This window comes from Tiliqua scincoides, chromosome 10 (assembly GCF_035046505.1).
Source record: "Tiliqua scincoides isolate rTilSci1 chromosome 10, rTilSci1.hap2, whole genome shotgun sequence".
Classification (NCBI taxonomy): Eukaryota; Metazoa; Chordata; class Lepidosauria; order Squamata; family Scincidae; genus Tiliqua; species Tiliqua scincoides.
The window spans coordinates 20,018,128-20,025,315 of record NC_089830.1 but is presented as its reverse complement, the minus strand read 5'-3'; the positions used below and the strand labels follow the sequence as shown (position 1 = coordinate 20,025,315).

The window sequence follows — 7,188 nt, the reverse complement described above, 5'->3', positions numbered from 1 at the left end:
GGTGTGGACCATACACCCCTAACGACACCACTGCCTGCAGGCAACCACTGAACAAAGATGTGTTAATGCTTCTCTTCAACAAAAGGTGTGACACCCCCCCCCCAATCCTCTAAAAATGATAAGATGGACTAAGGGCACAATCCTAACCAGGTCAACTCAGAAGTAAGTCCTATTTTGTTCAATGGGGCTTATTCTCAGGGAAGTGTGGTTAGGATTGCAGCCAAAAGGAGGTGCTTCTTCACATCACACATAACATAGACCTGCGCGCGCGCACACACACACACACACATTTTGGTGCCTTAAAAGTTAGACCTATTCCTGGGTACATTTGGGGTTCTGAATCCAAAAATGACATCAGTTTTGCCCTGTCACCTCTAGTTTCAGGAGAAATGGCATAGCTTCTGTTATATAGTGGGTCCATGCGAATAAAGGAAGGCATAGAGATAACAGCTCAATACGTTTATTCCATCTTCAGAACAGGACCTGGCAATGAATCTGAATGAATCTGACACAAGGCAAACACCCCTGGCTTTTATATCCCTTTAGCTCCGCCCAGTCTGCGATTGGTGCAGTTGAAACATTAACTAGAGGGCCAATCGGATGGTAGGATTTCGATCCATCACCCAATTGGCCAGCAATAAGTCTGGGTCAATCAGTTATGCAGGATTTCGATCCTGAAATGAATGGGGACCCACCTGAAATTGACTCACGACCCACGGTTTCAGAAACACTGTCCTAAGGGAACACTATTCCCCTGGTCCCACAAGAGCACAGAAAGTAGCAAACACAAGATCCTTTTCGAAGGAAATCCATGACAGCAAGTGGTTGTGTGAGCGAGTGTCACTTCTAAATAATTAGTTTAAAAGAATTGGTAGAAAATTGGGTGAGAACATTTGTTGTTCTCAGGAACTTTCCAGTAACTGCATAGAAGAATAGCTTCATAATCCTAGCAACAAAACATGATGATCTGACAGCTAGAACAGTGCAATACGATCACTAAGAAGGTCACAGCCCATTTATAAGGCCAACTGAGGCCGTTGCCTCAGGCAGCCAAAGGCCTCCACTGTTTTTCTTTCTCCTCCACTTCCTCTTGCTCTCCACTCCCCTTCCTTTTCCAACCCAAGATGTGGGGAAATCCAAAGCTGGCACATCACCAGCAAACCACTGACACACTGCTTTAAGTGCCTGGAGGTACAGGGTCAGCCCTGCCCACAGCTGAAACGATATCTTTAGGAAAGAGATTTGTTTTTAGGAATGGGGAGCCCTGGGTTCAAGTCTGCATTCAGGTATGAAAGCTCACTGAGTGTCCCTGGGTTAGACACTATCTCTCAGCCTAAGCTACCTCACAAGGTTGTTGTGAATATGGCATATAGAACCACATACATTACCCTAAGCTCCTGGAGTTCTGTGATTTGGAATTCCCAGGTTTTTTTTTTTTTCCCCAAAAGAAAAACTGAAGGTTGCCAACCAAGGGAATGGGGCAACTTGGTGGGCTGCAGCCCACCGGGGGGGGGGGTCTTAAATCTTTGCACATGGCCCCAACTTAAATCCACCCACCCATCCCCAGATCAACTATCAAACACAGCATTTGTGGCTATACATTTCCCCTCCTTGGCTCATAACCTCAGGGAGCTTTTTTGGATCAGGACCACAGTGTGGGGGAAAGGGTTTGATTCTCCGTGTCCCAATCTCTGCTTTCTTGAGAAAGACAGGTATCACGTCTTCCAATCACATCATCTAGTCCAGGCAAGTTCAACAGGAAGATTGTGATCTACCTGTAGATTGCGGAAGGGTCAGAGGTAGATCGCCAGCCCCAGTTGGCTCCATCTCTCCAGCAGTTGGCCCCGTCGCTAGGAGAGAGCTCGTGCTGGCAGGTTGTCTGCCGAGGGCTTGCCGCCGCTGCTGATCCTCTGCCTGTCTTTTTTCCCTGCCTGCGGGAATCTTGCCTGTGGGTATATTGGGGGTGCTTGTTGTTTTTGTGCCAATAGTTTTGTGGGCACCCCAGGGGGCCACCGCCCGCACCCTGCGACGAGACGCCACAGGCCTGGTGTCATGCCCGATCTCCTGCCTCTTAGAATCACCCATTCCTGCCGCCGCCCCCAACACCCCTTAGAAGTGTGTTATATACCGGATGATATCCATTCGCCCGGGCTTTAACTGAATACACTTACCGTATTAGTTGTGTCATGTGCTGGTCATCGGTCGCTTTATAGTTCACTTTTATTAAACGTTTTCGGGCAGACACAGCAAGTGTCAAGAATTTGGTGATTTTGGCAGGCTTTTCCAATTTTGTTCTAACTTGCCAATGCCTTGCCTTCGAATTGGTTCAAACCATTTTATTTTGCCTAACCTTTGCGTTGATTCTACACTGCAATTTTATTTCGCCTTGCCTTTGCGTTGATTCTACACTGTGTGCAGAATTTATTAAATCGCTTGTGGTGGTATTTGAACTTGTTTGGCAGTATTTGATTTTATCTGGTTTGCTGGACAGGTGTTTGAGTTTTTTTTATGATTGTTTGGTGGTATTTGAACACTTCAAAGACAGCTTTTCAATCTTACTCTTGATGAAGGGGCAATGGAAATCATTTTGCACACAGATGTAAGGTGGCTAAGTAGGCACAAATTTCCGCAAAGATTTCGTGATTTGCTGAATGAATAAGTTTTTTGAAGGAGAGGGGAGATGACCAAGCAGAGTTGGAAGATAAGGAGTGGTTATGTGATCTGGCATTTCTCGCTGACTTTACAGGTGAGCTACGTGATAAGAACCTTGAACTACAAGGTAAAAACAAATGCATTGGTGAGATGATGAGTACAGTTTCATCCTACAAGAGCAAATTTGAGCTAATGATGACTGACCTTGCAAACAACACTTTTGATCATTTTCCTAACACGCAGGACCATCTGCGTGTTAGGAAAATGATCCAAAATATCCAAATTTTGTTTTTCAGAATAAGAAGTATGTGACAAAAATCTGTTCTGTTATCCAGGAATTTGAAAATAGATTCTGTGACTTCCAAAAAATTGGAACAGTTGTGGAGTACTTGTCATACCCATTCAAAGTAGATGTGGACATTAAAGAAACTGCAGCTGCTATCAGTAAAAATTACTCATTGAACAAGCCATCTCTTGGAAATGAAATATTAACCCTTAAAAATGACATTTTTCTCAAGACCCATGCTGAGCAAGAATCGTTTTGGAAGCTAGTGCCTAGAGACAAATTTCCCAACTTGAGAAGATGCAGTGAAGCTGTACACTCCTGTTTTGGTTCCACTTATTTGTGTGAATCTGCGTTTTCCCATCTGAAAATGACAAAAAGTATACAACGTTCCAACATGACAGACGAACATCTCCAGGATTCCCTGAGACTGGCCCTCACGCAATATTCACCCAACTTCAAAAAGCTGGTGGATGAAATGCAGGCTCAGACGTCTCACTAATGAGCAAGAGCGAAATATTAAAGATTGTGCAAGATCAGCCTGGATCGATACTTGACCTAAATTTAACACAAATTACTCAATAAAAGTTAAAGAAAGTTATTAAGACAGTTAAAGAAAGTCATTAATAAAACTTTAAGAAAAAAATGTACTTTCCATTTCCCCTCGCAGTTCTTACTAGATCTTCGTCTCTCTGTTTTGTTTTTGCTTAATTTGCTTAACAGCTGATCACATCCAAGTAAATGACAGAAGGTTCATTATAAATGGGGGGGATCCTCCAACTTTATTGGGTTAAAATTTAATTTGAAACTAATTTGAAACTTAATTTTCATGGTGGTAGATCACCAGCATTTTTGGCCGGAAAAAGTAGATCACGACCTGTTCGAAGTTGGGCATGCCTGATCTAGTCTAATCCTCTGCCACAAAGCTATCTGCATGACCTTGGACCTGTCACATATCCTCTCTTGAGTCTAACCTGACTCACATAAGTCTTGGAAGGACTCAATGCAATGCTGCCCTGAGATCTTTGGAAAACTGGGACAAGTCAATCCTTGCTTAGGGGGTTGGGGTTTTCACGTGGATGGACATTCGGGAGAATAGTTGCACTGAAGGACATCTGACAATACTGGATGGTGTTGAGCCAGCAAGAGATGGAGAGGCTGCAGCACATGTAATTTATTTTTCTGCCAGTTCTTACTTCCTCTTGCAACACCCTCTTGCCCTCCCACTCTTCCTCTCACCGGACACAGGCGAGAACATTTTCCACCAAGAGTTTCAGTTCCTCCAAGACGTGGACAAACCCTGCCATGCTCTGGAGGACACAGCTTTGAAAAGGGAGACCCCTTCTCTTTGCTCACAAACAGAGGTGCATGGAGTTTCACTAAACTTTGTTTACCCGAACAGATCAGGACGAAACGGGGATCACGTGGCACAACAATAATAAACCCTGTGCAGTGATGATGGAACACTTATCTTTATTTATTCTTCATATTCTTGTACCACTCTTCCTCCAAGGAGCTCAGGATGCTGTACATAGTTCCTCCCCCCCTTTTGTCCTCATGACAACCCTGTGAGGTAGGTGAGGCTGAGAGAGAGTGACTTGCCCAAGGTCATCCAGGAAGCTTTGTGGCTGAGCAGAGATTTGAACCTGGCTCATCCAGGTCTGAGTCCAACTCCTGAATCACTGCACCACCCTGGCTCTCAGGATACACTTCTGTTGAGAATTAAAAGCACTCCTGGTGTCAGGGTCAGTGAAGGCATGTTGGACCTGGACCCAGGTTCCAAATCTGACCCATGCTCAGTCATAAAGCTCTCTGCAGGACTTTGGGTTTGTGGCTCTCTCTCAACCTAAGCCACCTCTCAGGGACACCAAGAAGATAAAACAGGGAGGAACCCTGTCTGCTACCCTTAGCTGAGGTCCAGCCTGGAACCTGCTGTCACTTGAAGCATATTCCAAATGCTGCCCTCGTATACCAGCTGCCATCACTCCACCAAATCATTGCTCCTCCACACCACTGCACTGCCTCTTCCTCTCCATTCCCCAGTTTATTTTTTAATCCAAAGAGTGGAAGGAGAAGCAGCCTAGGAGAGGTGGGAGGACGGGGTGGCCGCCATCACCCCCTACCATGGTTGGAACTGCCTCATTCGGCATTATAAACTGCCTTAACTCCTTGCAGTAAGGGGATGTAATCTAATAGCCTCATAGAAATCCCTGCACATGCCTGATCTCGTCTGATCTCAGAAGCTAAGCAGGGTCAGGCCTGGTTAGTACTTGGATGGGAGACCGCTTGGGAATACTGGGTGCTGTAGGCTTATATCGTAGTCTTTCGAGACTGAAGGTTGCCAACCAACCAACCAGAAATCCTTACGACAGTGCAAGGTGATTCAGAAGATTTGTCTCCATTTTGCCAACGGGGACACTGAGACCAAGAGAACAGCCAGTGTAATCGCTAGAGGGGTGTGAGCCTCACTGGGCAACACACACCGGGGGAGGGGGTGACACCACTACTAACCAAAATCTTGCTCTTTTCAAAAAATAACATCATGTTATATATCCTTCAATGTGAATTTCCATGCAGAATGCAATGAAACAAACTGCATTGAGATATATCCACTCTACCAAAAGTTAAAGCCGAAAAGCCAGTGGGGTGCAGAGTATATGCTCTAACCATATACTGCACTGTCTCTAGCCCTAAGATGGCAAGAAAATCTGAGCCAATCTCTTCTGGGGCATTAAAAAGAGAACCCAACTGAAAAGGATTTGCCAAGGAAAAGGTTTGCCAAGAAGCTCCAGCTTGGGAGGAGAGACCTTCAAGGTGGAAAGGAATTTCACAACTGTAGCAAGCCACCAAGAGTATGCAACCTTGTGGCTGCTCAGGCCTAGAGCCAGTCAGTGTACACATGCCAAAAGCAACCAGTGGCCATAATGCGCAGAGAGTCTTCCATGGCGGGAAGATCACATCACACAGAGAGGCATCTCCGGTGCATGGAACTCCACGTGACATGGGACAAATCAGGAGTTCAGTGACTACGTGGCAGTGCTGCATTAACCTATTTCTGCCCAGCCCACAGGTGTATACATTTGATCTCTGTTGCATATATGCAACGTTGGGCAGAAATGGCTTCAAGTTCAAGAAGCATGTGAAGTTCACAGTGGGGACCCCAGCACATAGACTGGTGTTGTCTCTTTGCACAGAGTTTTCTTGCTCCATGTCAAACATCTCAATAGGGTGCAAGAAGCTGAAGGTTAGCAAAGCCTGAAGCACTAGCACATATTGTGACAGACCATTGGTCAATTTCACTTCAGTGCTGACCTCTCCAAATGAATTGGGCGGCTGCCCCCCCCCCCAAATTTCAGGGAAAAGGCCTTCCTGAGACCTTCCTAATCTAAATCCCTAATGCAGCATTTCTCAAACTGTGGGTTGGGACCCGCTAGGTGGGTTGCGAGCCAATTTCAGGTGGGTCCCCATTCATTTCAATTTTTTTTAATTTTAATATATCAGACTTGATGCTACCAATGTATGTGACTGCATTTGGGGACATGTACAGATCTGTACTTTTAACAGGCTACTATGTATATGCTTTTAACAATGACAGTAAATGGGGCTTACTCCCGGGTTAAGTGTGGGTAGGACTGCAGCCTAGGATTGTTAAAAATTTTTCCTGCTCGATGATTTCACTTCTGGTCATGACATCACTTCTGGTGGGTCCCGACAGATTTTCATTCTAAAAAGTGGGTGCTAAACATGTGAGAACCACCGCCCTAATGGGATCAAATATGGGAACCATGCGCCTGCAGCGGGAGCAAAGCAATGGCCCTTCTTAAAAGAAATCAATCTCTTTTCATTAGTCACACAGGGGGAACTGACATGAGGTTAAGCAAGATAAGGAGGTAGAGAGCGACAGAGATCAATTAGGCCCCCAACACAGAGCAAGCAAAATTAAAATGAAGGGATTTGTGGGGAAAAACACAGGAGCTGCATGGGACACAAGCTTAAAGGGCCACATTAGGAGTCCCAAGGTGATGCTCCAACCTCTTAGGAAATTTCTGAAGACACTCACCGATCAAGAGGCAGAGAATGGAAAAAGTGAATCCCCACATGGTCCTTCTGAGCCTGCCCTCTGGATTAAGCAGGCAGATGTGAGGATCTGAAGAGAAGTTCCCTTAGCCTGAGATGGCAGAGCAGGATGTGGGAAGATGTCTGGAGTCACATGTCAGCCACAAGGAAACTGCCCCGTTGTGGTTTAGCTGTTA

The 7,188-nt window shown here is 45.5% G+C and overlaps 1 pseudogene; it reads left to right on the top strand.

Moving 5' to 3' along the window:
• Positions 1 to 5,123: 5,123 nt before the first annotated feature.
• LOC136661997 (5S ribosomal RNA) lies at positions 5,124 to 5,246 on the top strand (annotated as a pseudogene).
• The last annotated feature ends 1,942 nt before the right edge of the window (positions 5,247 to 7,188 follow it).